This window comes from Tinamus guttatus, unplaced genomic scaffold (assembly GCF_059628265.1).
Source record: "Tinamus guttatus ecotype Peru unplaced genomic scaffold, ASM5962826v1 Tinamus_guttatus_pri_ptg001178l, whole genome shotgun sequence".
In the NCBI taxonomy this organism is placed as follows: Eukaryota; Metazoa; Chordata; class Aves; order Tinamiformes; family Tinamidae; genus Tinamus; species Tinamus guttatus.
The window spans coordinates 1-16,257 of NW_028289712.1; positions in this window are offsets into that span (position 1 = coordinate 1).

Consider the following 16,257-nt stretch of genomic DNA (forward strand, 5'->3'; position numbering starts at 1 on the left):
TATAGGGGACCCTATGGGAGAACTAGGGCATCCTATGGGCACTATAGAGGGTCCTATAGGAGGTCTAGGGGGCCTATAGGAGCTCCATGGGTTCCTATGGGAGCTATAGGGGGTACTATGGGAGCTCTTGGGGGCCCTATGAGGGCTATATGGGGTCCTAGGGGAGCTCTGGGGGTCCTATGGGGACTATAGGGGGTTCTATGGGAGTTCTAGGGGGTCCTATGTGGGCTATAGGGGGTTCTACGGGAGCTCTATGGGGTCCTAGGGGATTTGTAGGGGGCCCTATGGGGGCTATAGGGGATCTAGGTGAGCTCTGGGGGTCCTAGGGGAGCTCCAGGGGGCACTATGGGGTCTACAGGGCATCCTATGGTGGTTATAGGGCGTCCTAGGGGAGCTCTAGGGCATCCTATGGGGACTATAGGGGATCTTATAGGAGCTCTAAGGGTTCCTATGGGGGCCATAGGGGGTCCTAGGGGAGCTCTGGGGGTCCTGCCGGGGTTATAGGGTGTCCTAGGGGAGCTCTGGTGGGTCCTAGGGGAGCTCTAGGGGGTCCAATGGGGGATATAGAGGGTCCTACGGAGGTTATAGGGGACCCTATGGGAGCTCTAGGGCATCCTATGGGCACTATAGAGGGTCCTATAGGAGGTCTAGGGGGCCTATAGGAGCTCTAGGGGGTCCTATGGGGGCTCTAGGGGGTCCTATGGGAGCTCTAGGGGGCCCTATGGGGGTTATAGGGTGTCCTAGGGGAGCTCTAAGGCGTCCTGTGGAGCTCTAGGGGGTCCTATGGGGGCTATAGGGGGTCCTGTGGGTGCTATAGGGGGCCCTATGGGGGCTCTAGGGGGCCCTATGAGGGTTATAGCGGGTCCTAGGGGAGCTCTAGGGGGTCCTAGGGGAGCTCTAGGGGTCCCTATGGGGGCTATAGGGCATCGTATGGAGGTTATAGGGGGCCCTATAGGAGCTCTAGGGCGTCCTATGGGAGCTCTAGGAGGCCCTATAGGGGCTGTAGGGGGTCCTAGGGGAGCTCTGGGGGTCCTATGGGAGCTCTAGGGAGCCCTATGGGAGCTATGGGGGTTTCTAGGGGAGCTCTAGGGCATGCTATGGGAGCTCTAGGGGATCCTATGGGGGCTCTGGGGGAGTTATAGGAGCTTTACGGGGTCCTATGGGGGCTATAGAAGGTCCTATGGTGGTTATAGGGGGCCCTAGGGGAGCTCTAGGGCGTCCCATGGAGCTCTAGGGGGCCTTATGGGGGCTCTAGAGGGTCCTATGGGAGCTATAGGGTTCCCTATGGGAGCCATAGGGGGTCCTAGGGGAGCTCTGGTGGTCCTAGGGGAGCTCTAGGGTTCTATGGGGGTTATATTGTGACCTATGGGAGGTCTAGGGCATCCTATGGGGACTACAGGGGGTCCTATAGGAGCTCTAGGGGGTCTATAGGAGCTCTACGGGGTCCTATGGGGGCTATAGGGGGTCCTAGGGGAGCTCTGGGGGTCCTGTGTGGGCGCTAGGAGGCCCTATGGGGGCTATAGTGGGTCCTATGGTGGTTATAGGAGGCCCTATGGGAGCTCTAGGGCATCCTATGGGGACTATAGAGGGTCCTATGGGGGCTCTAGGGGGTCCTATGGGGGCTCTGGGGAATTATAGGAGCTTTAGGGGGTCCTATGGGAGCTCTGGGGGTCCTAGGGGAGCTCTAGGGGGCCATATGGGTGCTATAGGGCAACCTATGGGGACTATAGGGCCACCTATGGGGACTATAGGGGTTCCTATAGGAGCTCTAGGGGGTACTATGGGGGCTATAGGGCATCCTATGGTGGTTATAGGGGGCCCTAGGGGAGCTCTAGGTGGTCCTATGGGGGCTATAGGGGGTCCTAGGGGAGCTCTGGGGGTCCTATGGGAGCTCTAGGGGGCCCTGTGGGGACTATAGGGGGTCCTAGGGGAGCTATAAGGGGTCCTAGGGGAGCTCCAGGGGGCCCTGTGGGGGTTATAGGGCATCCTATCGGGACAATAGGGAGTCCTATAGGAGCTGTAGGAGGTCCTATGGGGCCTATACAGGGTCCTATTGTGGTTATAGGGGGTCCTACGGGAGCTCTGGGGGTCCTGCGGGGCCTCTAGGGGGTCCTATGGAAGCTCTAGGGGGTTCTATGGGGGCTCTTAGGGGTCCTATGGTGGTTATAGGTGGTCCTATGGGAGCTCTAGGGCATCCTATGGGGACTATAGGGGATCCTATAGAAGCTCTAGGGGGGCTATAGGAGCTCTAGGGGTTCCTATGGGGGCTCTAGGGGGTCCTACAGGGGCTCTATGGGGTCCTATGGTTGTTATAGGGGGCCCTAGGGGAGCTCTAGGAGGCCCTAGGGGAGCTCTAGGGGGTCCTATGGGGGCTCTAGGGGGTCCTATGGGGGCTCTAGGGGGTCCTATGGGAGATCTGGAGGTCCTAGGGGAGCTATAAGGGGTCCTAAGGTGGTTATAGGGGTCCCTGGGGGAGTTCTAGGGGGTCCTATGGGGGCTATAGGGCGTCCTATGGGGTCTATAGGGGGTCCTATAGGAGCTCTAGGGGGTCTATAGGAGCTCTAGGAGGTCCTATGGGGGCTATAGGGCGTCCTAGGGGAGCTCTAGGAGGCTCTCTGGGGGCTATAGGGGATCCTAGGGGAGCTCTGGGGGTCCTGTGGGGGCTCTAGGGGGCCATATGCGGGCTAAAGGGGGTCCTATGGAGGTTATAGGGGACCCTATGGGAGAACTAGGGCATCCTATGGGCACTATAGAGGGTCCTATAGGAGGTCTAGGGGGCCTATAGGAGCTCCATGGGTTCCTATGGGAGCTATAGGGGGTACTATGGGAGCTCTTGGGGGCCCTATGAGGGCTATATGGGGTCCTAGGGGAGCTCTGGGGGTCCTATGGGGACTATAGGGGGTTCTATGGGAGTTCTAGGGGGTCCTATGTGGGCTATAGGGGGTTCTACGGGAGCTCTATGGGGTCCTAGGGGATTTGTAGGGGGCCCTATGGGGGCTATAGGGGATCTAGGTGAGCTCTGGGGGTCCTAGGGGAGCTCCAGGGGGCACTATGGGGTCTACAGGGCATCCTATGGTGGTTATAGGGCGTCCTAGGGGAGCTCTAGGGCATCCTATGGGGACTATAGGGGATCTTATAGGAGCTCTAAGGGTTCCTATGGGGGCCATAGGGGGTCCTAGGGGAGCTCTGGGGGTCCTGCCGGGGTTATAGGGTGTCCTAGGGGAGCTCTGGTGGGTCCTAGGGGAGCTCTAGGGGGTCCAATGGGGGATATAGAGGGTCCTACGGAGGTTATAGGGGACCCTATGGGAGCTCTAGGGCATCCTATGGGCACTATAGAGGGTCCTATAGGAGGTCTAGGGGGCCTATAGGAGCTCTAGGGGGTCCTATGGGGGCTCTAGGGGGTCCTATGGGAGCTCTAGGGGGCCCTATGGGGGTTATAGGGTGTCCTAGGGGAGCTCTAAGGCGTCCTGTGGAGCTCTAGGGGGTCCTATGGGGGCTATAGGGGGTCCTGTGGGTGCTATAGGGGGCCCTATGGGGGCTCTAGGGGGCCCTATGAGGGTTATAGCGGGTCCTAGGGGAGCTCTATGGGGTCCTAGGGGATTTGTAGGGGTCCCTATGGGGGCTATAGGGCATCGTATGGAGGTTATAGGGGGCCCTATAGGAGCTCTAGGGCGTCCTATGGGAGCTCTAGGAGGCCCTATAGGGGCTGTAGGGGGTCCTAGGGGAGCTCTGGGGGTCCTATGGGAGCTCTAGGGAGCCCTATGGGAGCTATGGGGGTTTCTAGGGGAGCTCTAGGGCATGCTATGGGAGCTCTAGGGGATCCTATGGGGGCTCTGGGGGAGTTATAGGAGCTTTACGGGGTCCTATGGGGGCTATAGAAGGTCCTATGGTGGTTATAGGGGGCCCTAGGGGAGCTCTAGGGCGTCCCATGGAGCTCTAGGGGGCCTTATGGGGGCTCTAGAGGGTCCTATGGGAGCTATAGGGTTCCCTATGGGAGCCATAGGGGGTCCTAGGGGAGCTCTGGTGGTCCTAGGGGAGCTCTAGGGTTCTATGGGGGTTATATTGTGACCTATGGGAGGTCTAGGGCATCCTATGGGGACTACAGGGGGTCCTATAGGAGCTCTAGGGGGTCTATAGGAGCTCTACGGGGTCCTATGGGGGCTATAGGGGGTCCTAGGGGAGCTCTGGGGGTCCTGTGTGGGCGCTAGGAGGCCCTATGGGGGCTATAGTGGGTCCTATGGTGGTTATAGGAGGCCCTATGGGAGCTCTAGGGCATCCTATGGGGACTATAGAGGGTCCTATGGGGGCTCTAGGGGGTCCTATGGGGGCTCTGGGGAATTATAGGAGCTTTAGGGGGTCCTATGGGAGCTCTGGGGGTCCTAGGGGAGCTCTAGGGGGCCATATGGGTGCTATAGGGCAACCTATGGGGACTATAGGGCCACCTATGGGGACTATAGGGGTTCCTATAGGAGCTCTAGGGGGTACTATGGGGGCTATAGGGCATCCTATGGTGGTTATAGGGGGCCCTAGGGGAGCTCTAGGTGGTCCTATGGGGGCTATAGGGGGTCCTAGGGGAGCTCTGGGGGTCCTATGGGAGCTCTAGGGGGCCCTGTGGGGACTATAGGGGGTCCTAGGGGAGCTATAAGGGGTCCTAGGGGAGCTCCAGGGGGCCCTGTGGGGGTTATAGGGCATCCTATCGGGACAATAGGGAGTCCTATAGGAGCTGTAGGAGGTCCTATGGGGCCTATACAGGGTCCTATTGTGGTTATAGGGGGTCCTACGGGAGCTCTGGGGGTCCTGCGGGGCCTCTAGGGGGTCCTATGGAAGCTCTAGGGGGTTCTATGGGGGCTCTTAGGGGTCCTATGGTGGTTATAGGTGGTCCTATGGGAGCTCTAGGGCATCCTATGGGGACTATAGGGGATCCTATAGAAGCTCTAGGGGGGCTATAGGAGCTCTAGGGGTTCCTATGGGGGCTCTAGGGGGTCCTATGGGAGTTCTAGGGGGCCCTATGGGGGTTATAGGGGGTCCTAGGGGAGCTCTTGGGGGTCCTATGGGGGCTATAGGGGGTCCTATGGGGGTTCTAGGGGGTCCTATGGGGGCTCTAGGGGGTCCTACAGGGGCTCTAGGGGGTCCTATGGTTGTTATAGGGGGCCCTAGGGGAGCTCTAGGAGGCCCTAGGGGAGCTCTAGGGGGTCCTATGGGAGCTTTAGGGGGTCCTATGGGGGCTCTAGGGGGTCCTATGGGGGCTCTAGGGGGTCCTATGGGAGATCTGGAGGTCCTAGGGGAGCTATAAGGGGTCCTAAGGTGGTTATAGGGGTCCCTGGGGGAGTTCTAGGGGGTCCTATGGGGGCTATAGGGTGTCCTATGGGGTCTATAGGGGGTCCTATAGGAGCTCTAGGGGGTCTATAGGAGCTCTAGGAGGTCCTATGGGGGCTATAGGGCGTCCTAGGGGAGCTCTAGGAGGCTCTCTGGGGGCTATAGGGGATCCTAGGGGAGCTCTGGGGGTCCTGTGGGGGCTCTAGGGGGCCATATGCGGGCTAAAGGGGGTCCTATGGAGGTTATAGGGGACCCTATGGGAGAACTAGGGCATCCTATGGGCACTATAGAGGGTCCTATAGGAGGTCTAGGGGGCCTATAGGAGCTCCATGGGTTCCTATGGGAGCTATAGGGGGTACTATGGGAGCTCTTGGGGGCCCTATGAGGGCTATATGGGGTCCTAGGGGAGCTCTGGGGGTCCTATGGGGACTATAGGGGGTTCTATGGGAGTTCTAGGGGGTCCTATGTGGGCTATAGGGGGTTCTACGGGAGCTCTATGGGGTCCTAGGGGATTTGTAGGGGGCCCTATGGGGGCTATAGGGGATCTAGGTGAGCTCTGGGGGTCCTAGGGGAGCTCCAGGGGGCACTATGGGGTCTACAGGGCATCCTATGGTGGTTATAGGGCGTCCTAGGGGAGCTCTAGGGCATCCTATGGGGACTATAGGGGATCTTATAGGAGCTCTAAGGGTTCCTATGGGGGCCATAGGGGGTCCTAGGGGAGCTCTGGGGGTCCTGCCGGGGTTATAGGGTGTCCTAGGGGAGCTCTGGTGGGTCCTAGGGGAGCTCTAGGGGGTCCAATGGGGGATATAGAGGGTCCTACGGAGGTTATAGGGGACCCTATGGGAGCTCTAGGGCATCCTATGGGCACTATAGAGGGTCCTATAGGAGGTCTAGGGGGCCTATAGGAGCTCTAGGGGGTCCTATGGGGGCTCTAGGGGGTCCTATGGGAGCTCTAGGGGGCCCTATGGGGGTTATAGGGTGTCCTAGGGGAGCTCTAAGGCGTCCTGTGGAGCTCTAGGGGGTCCTATGGGGGCTATAGGGGGTCCTGTGGGTGCTATAGGGGGCCCTATGGGGGCTCTAGGGGGCCCTATGAGGGTTATAGCGGGTCCTAGGGGAGCTCTAGGGGGTCCTAGGGGAGCTCTAGGGGTCCCTATGGGGGCTATAGGGCATCGTATGGAGGTTATAGGGGGCCCTATAGGAGCTCTAGGGCGTCCTATGGGAGCTCTAGGAGGCCCTATAGGGGCTGTAGGGGGTCCTAGGGGAGCTCTGGGGGTCCTATGGGAGCTCTAGGGAGCCCTATGGGAGCTATGGGGGTTTCTAGGGGAGCTCTAGGGCATGCTATGGGAGCTCTAGGGGATCCTATGGGGGCTCTGGGGGAGTTATAGGAGCTTTACGGGGTCCTATGGGGGCTATAGAAGGTCCTATGGTGGTTATAGGGGGCCCTAGGGGAGCTCTAGGGCGTCCCATGGAGCTCTAGGGGGCCTTATGGGGGCTCTAGAGGGTCCTATGGGAGCTATAGGGTTCCCTATGGGAGCCATAGGGGGTCCTAGGGGAGCTCTGGTGGTCCTAGGGGAGCTCTAGGGTTCTATGGGGGTTATATTGTGACCTATGGGAGGTCTAGGGCATCCTATGGGGACTACAGGGGGTCCTATAGGAGCTCTAGGGGGTCTATAGGAGCTCTACGGGGTCCTATGGGGGCTATAGGGGGTCCTAGGGGAGCTCTGGGGGTCCTGTGTGGGCGCTAGGAGGCCCTATGGGGGCTATAGTGGGTCCTATGGTGGTTATAGGAGGCCCTATGGGAGCTCTAGGGCATCCTATGGGGACTATAGAGGGTCCTATGGGGGCTCTAGGGGGTCCTATGGGGGCTCTGGGGAATTATAGGAGCTTTAGGGGGTCCTATGGGAGCTCTGGGGGTCCTAGGGGAGCTCTAGGGGGCCATATGGGTGCTATAGGGCAACCTATGGGGACTATAGGGCCACCTATGGGGACTATAGGGGTTCCTATAGGAGCTCTAGGGGGTACTATGGGGGCTATAGGGCATCCTATGGTGGTTATAGGGGGCCCTAGGGGAGCTCTAGGTGGTCCTATGGGGGCTATAGGGGGTCCTAGGGGAGCTCTGGGGGTCCTATGGGAGCTCTAGGGGGCCCTGTGGGGACTATAGGGGGTCCTAGGGGAGCTATAAGGGGTCCTAGGGGAGCTCCAGGGGGCCCTGTGGGGGTTATAGGGCATCCTATCGGGACAATAGGGAGTCCTATAGGAGCTGTAGGAGGTCCTATGGGGCCTATACAGGGTCCTATTGTGGTTATAGGGGGTCCTACGGGAGCTCTGGGGGTCCTGCGGGGCCTCTAGGGGGTCCTATGGAAGCTCTAGGGGGTTCTATGGGGGCTCTTAGGGGTCCTATGGTGGTTATAGGTGGTCCTATGGGAGCTCTAGGGCATCCTATGGGGACTATAGGGGATCCTATAGAAGCTCTAGGGGGGCTATAGGAGCTCTAGGGGTTCCTATGGGGGCTCTAGGGGGTCCTACAGGGGCTCTATGGGGTCCTATGGTTGTTATAGGGGGCCCTAGGGGAGCTCTAGGAGGCCCTAGGGGAGCTCTAGGGGGTCCTATGGGGGCTCTAGGGGGTCCTATGGGGGCTCTAGGGGGTCCTATGGGAGATCTGGAGGTCCTAGGGGAGCTATAAGGGGTCCTAAGGTGGTTATAGGGGTCCCTGGGGGAGTTCTAGGGGGTCCTATGGGGGCTATAGGGCGTCCTATGGGGTCTATAGGGGGTCCTATAGGAGCTCTAGGGGGTCTATAGGAGCTCTAGGAGGTCCTATGGGGGCTATAGGGCGTCCTAGGGGAGCTCTAGGAGGCTCTCTGGGGGCTATAGGGGATCCTAGGGGAGCTCTGGGGGTCCTGTGGGGGCTCTAGGGGGCCATATGCGGGCTAAAGGGGGTCCTATGGAGGTTATAGGGGACCCTATGGGAGAACTAGGGCATCCTATGGGCACTATAGAGGGTCCTATAGGAGGTCTAGGGGGCCTATAGGAGCTCCATGGGTTCCTATGGGAGCTATAGGGGGTACTATGGGAGCTCTTGGGGGCCCTATGAGGGCTATATGGGGTCCTAGGGGAGCTCTGGGGGTCCTATGGGGACTATAGGGGGTTCTATGGGAGTTCTAGGGGGTCCTATGTGGGCTATAGGGGGTTCTACGGGAGCTCTATGGGGTCCTAGGGGATTTGTAGGGGGCCCTATGGGGGCTATAGGGGATCTAGGTGAGCTCTGGGGGTCCTAGGGGAGCTCCAGGGGGCACTATGGGGTCTACAGGGCATCCTATGGTGGTTATAGGGCGTCCTAGGGGAGCTCTAGGGCATCCTATGGGGACTATAGGGGATCTTATAGGAGCTCTAAGGGTTCCTATGGGGGCCATAGGGGGTCCTAGGGGAGCTCTGGGGGTCCTGCCGGGGTTATAGGGTGTCCTAGGGGAGCTCTGGTGGGTCCTAGGGGAGCTCTAGGCGGTCCAATGGGGGATATAGAGGGTCCTACGGAGGTTATAGGGGACCCTATGGGAGCTCTAGGGCATCCTATGGGCACTATAGAGGGTCCTATAGGAGGTCTAGGGGGCCTATAGGAGCTCTAGGGGGTCCTATGGGGGCTCTAGGGGGTCCTATGGGAGCTCTAGGGGGCCCTATGGGGGTTATAGGGTGTCCTAGGGGAGCTCTAAGGCGTCCTGTGGAGCTCTAGGGGGTCCTATGGGGGCTATAGGGGGTCCTGTGGGTGCTATAGGGGGCCCTATGGGGGCTCTAGGGGGCCCTATGAGGGTTATAGCGGGTCCTAGGGGAGCTCTATGGGGTCCTAGGGGATTTGTAGGGGTCCCTATGGGGGCTATAGGGCATCGTATGGAGGTTATAGGGGGCCCTATAGGAGCTCTAGGGCGTCCTATGGGAGCTCTAGGAGGCCCTATAGGGGCTGTAGGGGGTCCTAGGGGAGCTCTGGGGGTCCTATGGGAGCTCTAGGGAGCCCTATGGGAGCTATGGGGGTTTCTAGGGGAGCTCTAGGGCATGCTATGGGAGCTCTAGGGGATCCTATGGGGGCTCTGGGGGAGTTATAGGAGCTTTACGGGGTCCTATGGGGGCTATAGAAGGTCCTATGGTGGTTATAGGGGGCCCTAGGGGAGCTCTAGGGCGTCCCATGGAGCTCTAGGGGGCCTTATGGGGGCTCTAGAGGGTCCTATGGGAGCTATAGGGTTCCCTATGGGAGCCATAGGGGGTCCTAGGGGAGCTCTGGTGGTCCTAGGGGAGCTCTAGGGTTCTATGGGGGTTATATTGTGACCTATGGGAGGTCTAGGGCATCCTATGGGGACTACAGGGGGTCCTATAGGAGCTCTAGGGGGTCTATAGGAGCTCTACGGGGTCCTATGGGGGCTATAGGGGGTCCTAGGGGAGCTCTGGGGGTCCTGTGTGGGCGCTAGGAGGCCCTATGGGGGCTATAGTGGGTCCTATGGTGGTTATAGGAGGCCCTATGGGAGCTCTAGGGCATCCTATGGGGACTATAGAGGGTCCTATGGGGGCTCTAGGGGGTCCTATGGGGGCTCTGGGGAATTATAGGAGCTTTAGGGGGTCCTATGGGAGCTCTGGGGGTCCTAGGGGAGCTCTAGGGGGCCATATGGGTGCTATAGGGCAACCTATGGGGACTATAGGGCCACCTATGGGGACTATAGGGGTTCCTATAGGAGCTCTAGGGGGTACTATGGGGGCTATAGGGCATCCTATGGTGGTTATAGGGGGCCCTAGGGGAGCTCTAGGTGGTCCTATGGGGGCTATAGGGGGTCCTAGGGGAGCTCTGGGGGTCCTATGGGAGCTCTAGGGGGCCCTGTGGGGACTATAGGGGGTCCTAGGGGAGCTATAAGGGGTCCTAGGGGAGCTCCAGGGGGCCCTGTGGGGGTTATAGGGCATCCTATCGGGACAATAGGGAGTCCTATAGGAGCTGTAGGAGGTCCTATGGGGCCTATACAGGGTCCTATTGTGGTTATAGGGGGTCCTACGGGAGCTCTGGGGGTCCTGCGGGGCCTCTAGGGGGTCCTATGGAAGCTCTAGGGGGTTCTATGGGGGCTCTTAGGGGTCCTATGGTGGTTATAGGTGGTCCTATGGGAGCTCTAGGGCATCCTATGGGGACTATAGGGGATCCTATAGAAGCTCTAGGGGGGCTATAGGAGCTCTAGGGGTTCCTATGGGGGCTCTAGGGGGTCCTATGGGAGTTCTAGGGGGCCCTATGGGGGTTATAGGGGGTCCTAGGGGAGCTCTTGGGGGTCCTAGGGGAGCTATAGGGGGCCCTATGGGGGCTATAGGGGGTCCTATGGGGGTTCTAGGGGGTCCTATGGGGGCTCTAGGGGGTCCTACAGGGGCTCTAGGGGGTCCTATGGTTGTTATAGGGGGCCCTAGGGGAGCTCTAGGAGGCCCTAGGGGAGCTCTAGGGGGTCCTATGGGAGCTTTAGGGGGTCCTATGGGGGCTCTAGGGGGTCCTATGGGGGCTCTAGGGGGTCCTATGGGAGATCTGGAGGTCCTAGGGGAGCTATAAGGGGTCCTAAGGTGGTTATAGGGGTCCCTGGGGGAGTTCTAGGGGGTCCTATGGGGGCTATAGGGTGTCCTATGGGGTCTATAGGGGGTCCTATAGGAGCTCTAGGGGGTCTATAGGAGCTCTAGGAGGTCCTATGGGGGCTATAGGGCGTCCTAGGGGAGCTCTAGGAGGCTCTCTGGGGGCTATAGGGGATCCTAGGGGAGCTCTGGGGGTCCTGTGGGGGCTCTAGGGGGCCATATGCGGGCTAAAGGGGGTCCTATGGAGGTTATAGGGGACCCTATGGGAGAACTAGGGCATCCTATGGGCACTATAGAGGGTCCTATAGGAGGTCTAGGGGGCCTATAGGAGCTCCATGGGTTCCTATGGGAGCTATAGGGGGTACTATGGGAGCTCTTGGGGGCCCTATGAGGGCTATATGGGGTCCTAGGGGAGCTCTGGGGGTCCTATGGGGACTATAGGGGGTTCTATGGGAGTTCTAGGGGGTCCTATGTGGGCTATAGGGGGTTCTACGGGAGCTCTATGGGGTCCTAGGGGATTTGTAGGGGGCCCTATGGGGGCTATAGGGGATCTAGGTGAGCTCTGGGGGTCCTAGGGGAGCTCCAGGGGGCACTATGGGGTCTACAGGGCATCCTATGGTGGTTATAGGGCGTCCTAGGGGAGCTCTAGGGCATCCTATGGGGACTATAGGGGATCTTATAGGAGCTCTAAGGGTTCCTATGGGGGCCATAGGGGGTCCTAGGGGAGCTCTGGGGGTCCTGCCGGGGTTATAGGGTGTCCTAGGGGAGCTCTGGTGGGTCCTAGGGGAGCTCTAGGGGGTCCAATGGGGGATATAGAGGGTCCTACGGAGGTTATAGGGGACCCTATGGGAGCTCTAGGGCATCCTATGGGCACTATAGAGGGTCCTATAGGAGGTCTAGGGGGCCTATAGGAGCTCTAGGGGGTCCTATGGGGGCTCTAGGGGGTCCTATGGGAGCTCTAGGGGGCCCTATGGGGGTTATAGGGTGTCCTAGGGGAGCTCTAAGGCGTCCTGTGGAGCTCTAGGGGGTCCTATGGGGGCTATAGGGGGTCCTGTGGGTGCTATAGGGGGCCCTATGGGGGCTCTAGGGGGCCCTATGAGGGTTATAGCGGGTCCTAGGGGAGCTCTAGGGGGTCCTAGGGGAGCTCTCGGGGTCCCTATGGGGGCTATAGGGCATCGTATGGAGGTTATAGGGGGCCCTATAGGAGCTCTAGGGCGTCCTATGGGAGCTCTAGGAGGCCCTATAGGGGCTGTAGGGGGTCCTAGGGGAGCTCTGGGGGTCCTATGGGAGCTCTAGGGAGCCCTATGGGAGCTATGGGGGTTTCTAGGGGAGCTCTAGGGCATGCTATGGGAGCTCTAGGGGATCCTATGGGGGCTCTGGGGGAGTTATAGGAGCTTTACGGGGTCCTATGGGGGCTATAGAAGGTCCTATGGTGGTTATAGGGGGCCCTAGGGGAGCTCTAGGGCGTCCATGGAGCTCTAGGGGGCCTTATGGGGGCTCTAGAGGGTCCTATGGGAGCTATAGGGTTCCCTATGGGAGCCATAGGGGGTCCTAGGGGAGCTCTGGTGGTCCTAGGGGAGCTCTAGGGTTCTATGGGGGTTATATTGTGACCTATGGGAGGTCTAGGGCATCCTATGGGGACTATAGAGGGTCCTATGGGGGCTCTAGGGGGTCCTATGGGGGCTCTGGGGAATTATAGGAGCTTTAGGGGGTCCTATGGGGGCTATAGGGCATCCTATGGGGACTATAGGGGATCCTATAGGAGCTCTAGGGGGGCTATAGGAGCTCTAGGGGGCCGTATGGGCGCTATAGGGGGTCCTAGGGGAGCTGCAGGGGGCCCTATGGGGGCTATAGGGCATCCTATGGGGACTATAGGGAGTCCTATAGGAGCTCTAGGAGGTCCTATGGGGATTATACGGGTTCCGATGGTGGTTATAGGGGGTCCTAAGGGAGCTCTGGGGGTCCTGTTGGGCCTCTAGGGGGCCCTATGGGGGCTCTTAGGGGTCCTATGGTGGTTATAGGTGGCCCTATGGGAGCTCACGGGCATCCTATAGGGACTATAGGGGATCCTATAGAAGCTCTAGGGGGGCTATAGGAGCTCTAGGGGTTCCTATGGGACTCTAGGGGGTCCTATGGGAGTTCTAGGGGGCCCTATGGGGGTTATAGAGGGTCCTAGGGGAGCTCTGGGGGTCCTGTGGGGGCTCTAGGGGGCCCTATGGGAGTTCTAGGGGGTCCTATGGGGGCTATAGGGGGTCCTAGGGGATCTCTGGGGGTCCTGTGGGGGCTCTAGGGGGGCTATAGTGGGTCCTATGGAGGTTATAGGGGACCCTATGGGAGCTCTAGGGCATCCTATGGGGACTATCGAGGGTCATATAGGAGGTTTAGGGCTCCTATAGGAGCTCTAGGGGGTCCGATGGGGGCTCTAGGGGGTCCTATGGGGGCTCTAGGGGGTCCTAGGGGAGCTCTGGAGGGTCCTAGGGGAGCTCTAGGGGATCCTATGGGGGCTCTGGGGGAGTTATAGGATCTCTAGGGAGCCCTCTGGGGGCTATAGGACATCCTATGGGGACTATAGGGAGTCCTATAGGAGCCCTAGGAGGTCCTATGGGGCCTATACGGGGTCCTATGGTGGTTATAGGGTGTCCTAGGGGAGCTCTGGGGGCCCTGTGGGGGCTCTAGGGCATCCTATGGGGACTATAGGAGATCCTATAGGAGCTATAGGGGGCCGTAAGAGCTCTAGGGGTTCCTATGGGGGCCATAGGGGGTCCTATGGGAGCTCTAGGGGGTCCTATGGGGGTTAAAGGGGGTCCTAGGCGAGCTCTGGGGGGTCCTAGGGGAGATCTAGGGCATCCTATGGGGACTATAGAGGGTCATATAGGAGGTTATAGGGGGCTATAGGAGCTCTAGGGGGTCCTATGGGGGCTCTAGGGGGTCCTAGGGGGGCTCTAGGGGGTCCTATGGGAGCCCTAGGGGGTCCTATGCAGGTTGTAGGGTGTCGTAGGGCATCTCTAGGGTGCCCTATGGGGGAATAAGGGGTCCTATGATGGTTATAGGGGGCCCTATGGGAGCCTTAGGGCATTCTATGGGGAATATAGGGGATTATATAGGAGCTCTAGGGGGGCAATAGGAGCTCTAGGAGTTCCTCTGGGAGCTATAGGCGGTACTATGGGAGGTCTAGGGGGTTCTATGGGGGCTATAGAGTGTACTATGGTGGTTATCGGGGGCCCTAAGGGATCTCTAGGGGGCCCTATGGGGGCTATAGGGGGTCCTATGGGAGCTCTGGCGGTCCTAGGGGAGCTCTACAGGGTTGTATGGGGGCTATAGGGGGTCCTAGGGGAGCTCTGGGTATCCCGTGGGGTCTCTAGGCGGTCCTATGGTGGTTATAGGTGGCCCTATGGGAGCTCTAGGGCATCGTATGGGGACTATAGGGGATGCTATAGGAGCTCTAGGGGGCCATAAGAGCTCTAGGGGTTCCTATGGGGGCCATAGGGGGTCCTATGGGAGCTCTAGGAGGCTCTCTGGGGGCTATAGGGGGTCCTAGGGGAGCTCTAGGGGGCCCTGTGGGGGTCATAGGGGATCCTAGGGGAGCTCTTGGGGGCCCTAAGGGAGGTCTAGGGGGCCTTAGGGGGCTCTAGGGGGTCCTATAGGAGCTCTGGGGGTCCTAGGGGGGCTATAGGGGATCCTATGGTGGTTCTAGGGCACGCTGGGGGAGTTCTAGGGGATCCTATGGGGGCTATAGAGGGTCCTATGGTGGTTATAGTGTGCCCTATGGGAGCTCTAGGGCATCCTATGGGGTCTATAGGGGGTCCTATAGGAGCTCTAGGTGGTCTATAGGAGCTCTAGTAGGTCCTATGGGGGCTATAGAGGGTCCTATCGTGCTTATAGGGGGCCCTAGGGGATCTCTGGGGGTCCTGTGGGGGCTCTAGGGGGTCCTATGCGGGCTCTAGGGGGTCCTATGGTGGTTATAGGGGAGCCTATGGGCGCTCTAGGGCATCCTATGTGCACTATAGAGGGTCCTATAGGAGGTCTAGGGGGGCTATAGGACCTCTAGGGCGTCCTTGGGGGCTCTAGGGGGTCGTATGGGAGCTCTAGGGGGCCCTATGGGGGTTATAGGGTGTCCTAGGGGAGCTCTAGGGCGTCCCATGGAGCTTTAGGGGGTCCTATGGGGGCTATAGGGGGTTCTGTGGGAGCTCTGGGGGTCCTGTGGGGGCTATAGGGGGCCTTATGGGAGCTCTAGGGGGCACTATGAGGGTTATAGTGGGTACTAGGGGAGCTCTAGGGGGTCCTATGGGAGCTGTAGGGGGTGCTATGGGACTTCTAGGGGGTCCTATGGGGGCTATAGGGGGTCCTATAGGAGATCTAGGGGGTCTATAGGAGCTCTAGGGGGTCCTATGGAGCCTATATGGGGTGCTATGGTGGTTATAGGGGGCCCTAGGGGAGCTCTGGGGGGTCCTAGGGGAGCTCTAGGGGATCCTACGGGGGCTCTAGATCGTCCTAGGGGAGCTCTAGGGAGCCCTATGGGAGCTATAGGGGGTCCTAGGGGAGCTCTGGGGGTCCTAGGGGAGCTCTAGGGGGTCCTATGGGGGCTCTTGGGGGTCCTAGGGGAGCTCTAGGGGGTCCTAGGGGAGCTCTAGGGCATGCTTTGGGAGCTCTAGGGCGCCCTATGGGGACTATATGGGGTCCTAAGGGAGCTCTGGGGGTCCTGTGGGGGCTCTATGGGGCCCTATGGGAGCTCTAGGACATCCTATGGAGACTATAGAGAATCCTATAGAAGCTCTAGGGGGTTCTATCGGGGCTATAGGGAGTCCTATGGAAGTTATAGGGGACCCTATGGGCGCTCTAGGGCATCCTATGGGCACTATAGAGGGTCCTATATGAGGTCTAGGGGGGCTATAGAAGCTCTAGGGGATCCTAAGGGGGTTCTAGGGGGTCCTATGGGAGCTGTAGGGGGCCCTATGGGGGTTATAGGGTGTCCTATGCGGGCTATAGGGGGTCTTAGGGGAACTCTAGGGGGCCCTATGGGGGCTATAGGGCATCCTATGGTGGTTTTAAGGGGCCCTAGGGGAGCTCTAGGAGGCTCTCTGGGGGCTATAGGGGCTCGTAGGGGAGCTCTGGGGATCCCGTGGGGTCTCTAGGGGGCCCTATGGGGGCTATAGTGGGTCCTATGGTGGCTATAGGGGGCCCTAAGGGAGCTCTAGGGGGCCCGATGCGGGCTATAGGGGGTCCTATGGGAGCTCTGGGGGTCCTAGGGGAGCTCTAGGGGATCCTATGGGGGCTCTAGAGGGTCCTAGGGGAGCTCTAGGGAGCCCTATGGGAGCTATAGGGGGTTCTAGGGGAGCTCTGGGGGTCCTAGGGGAGCTCTGGGGGGCC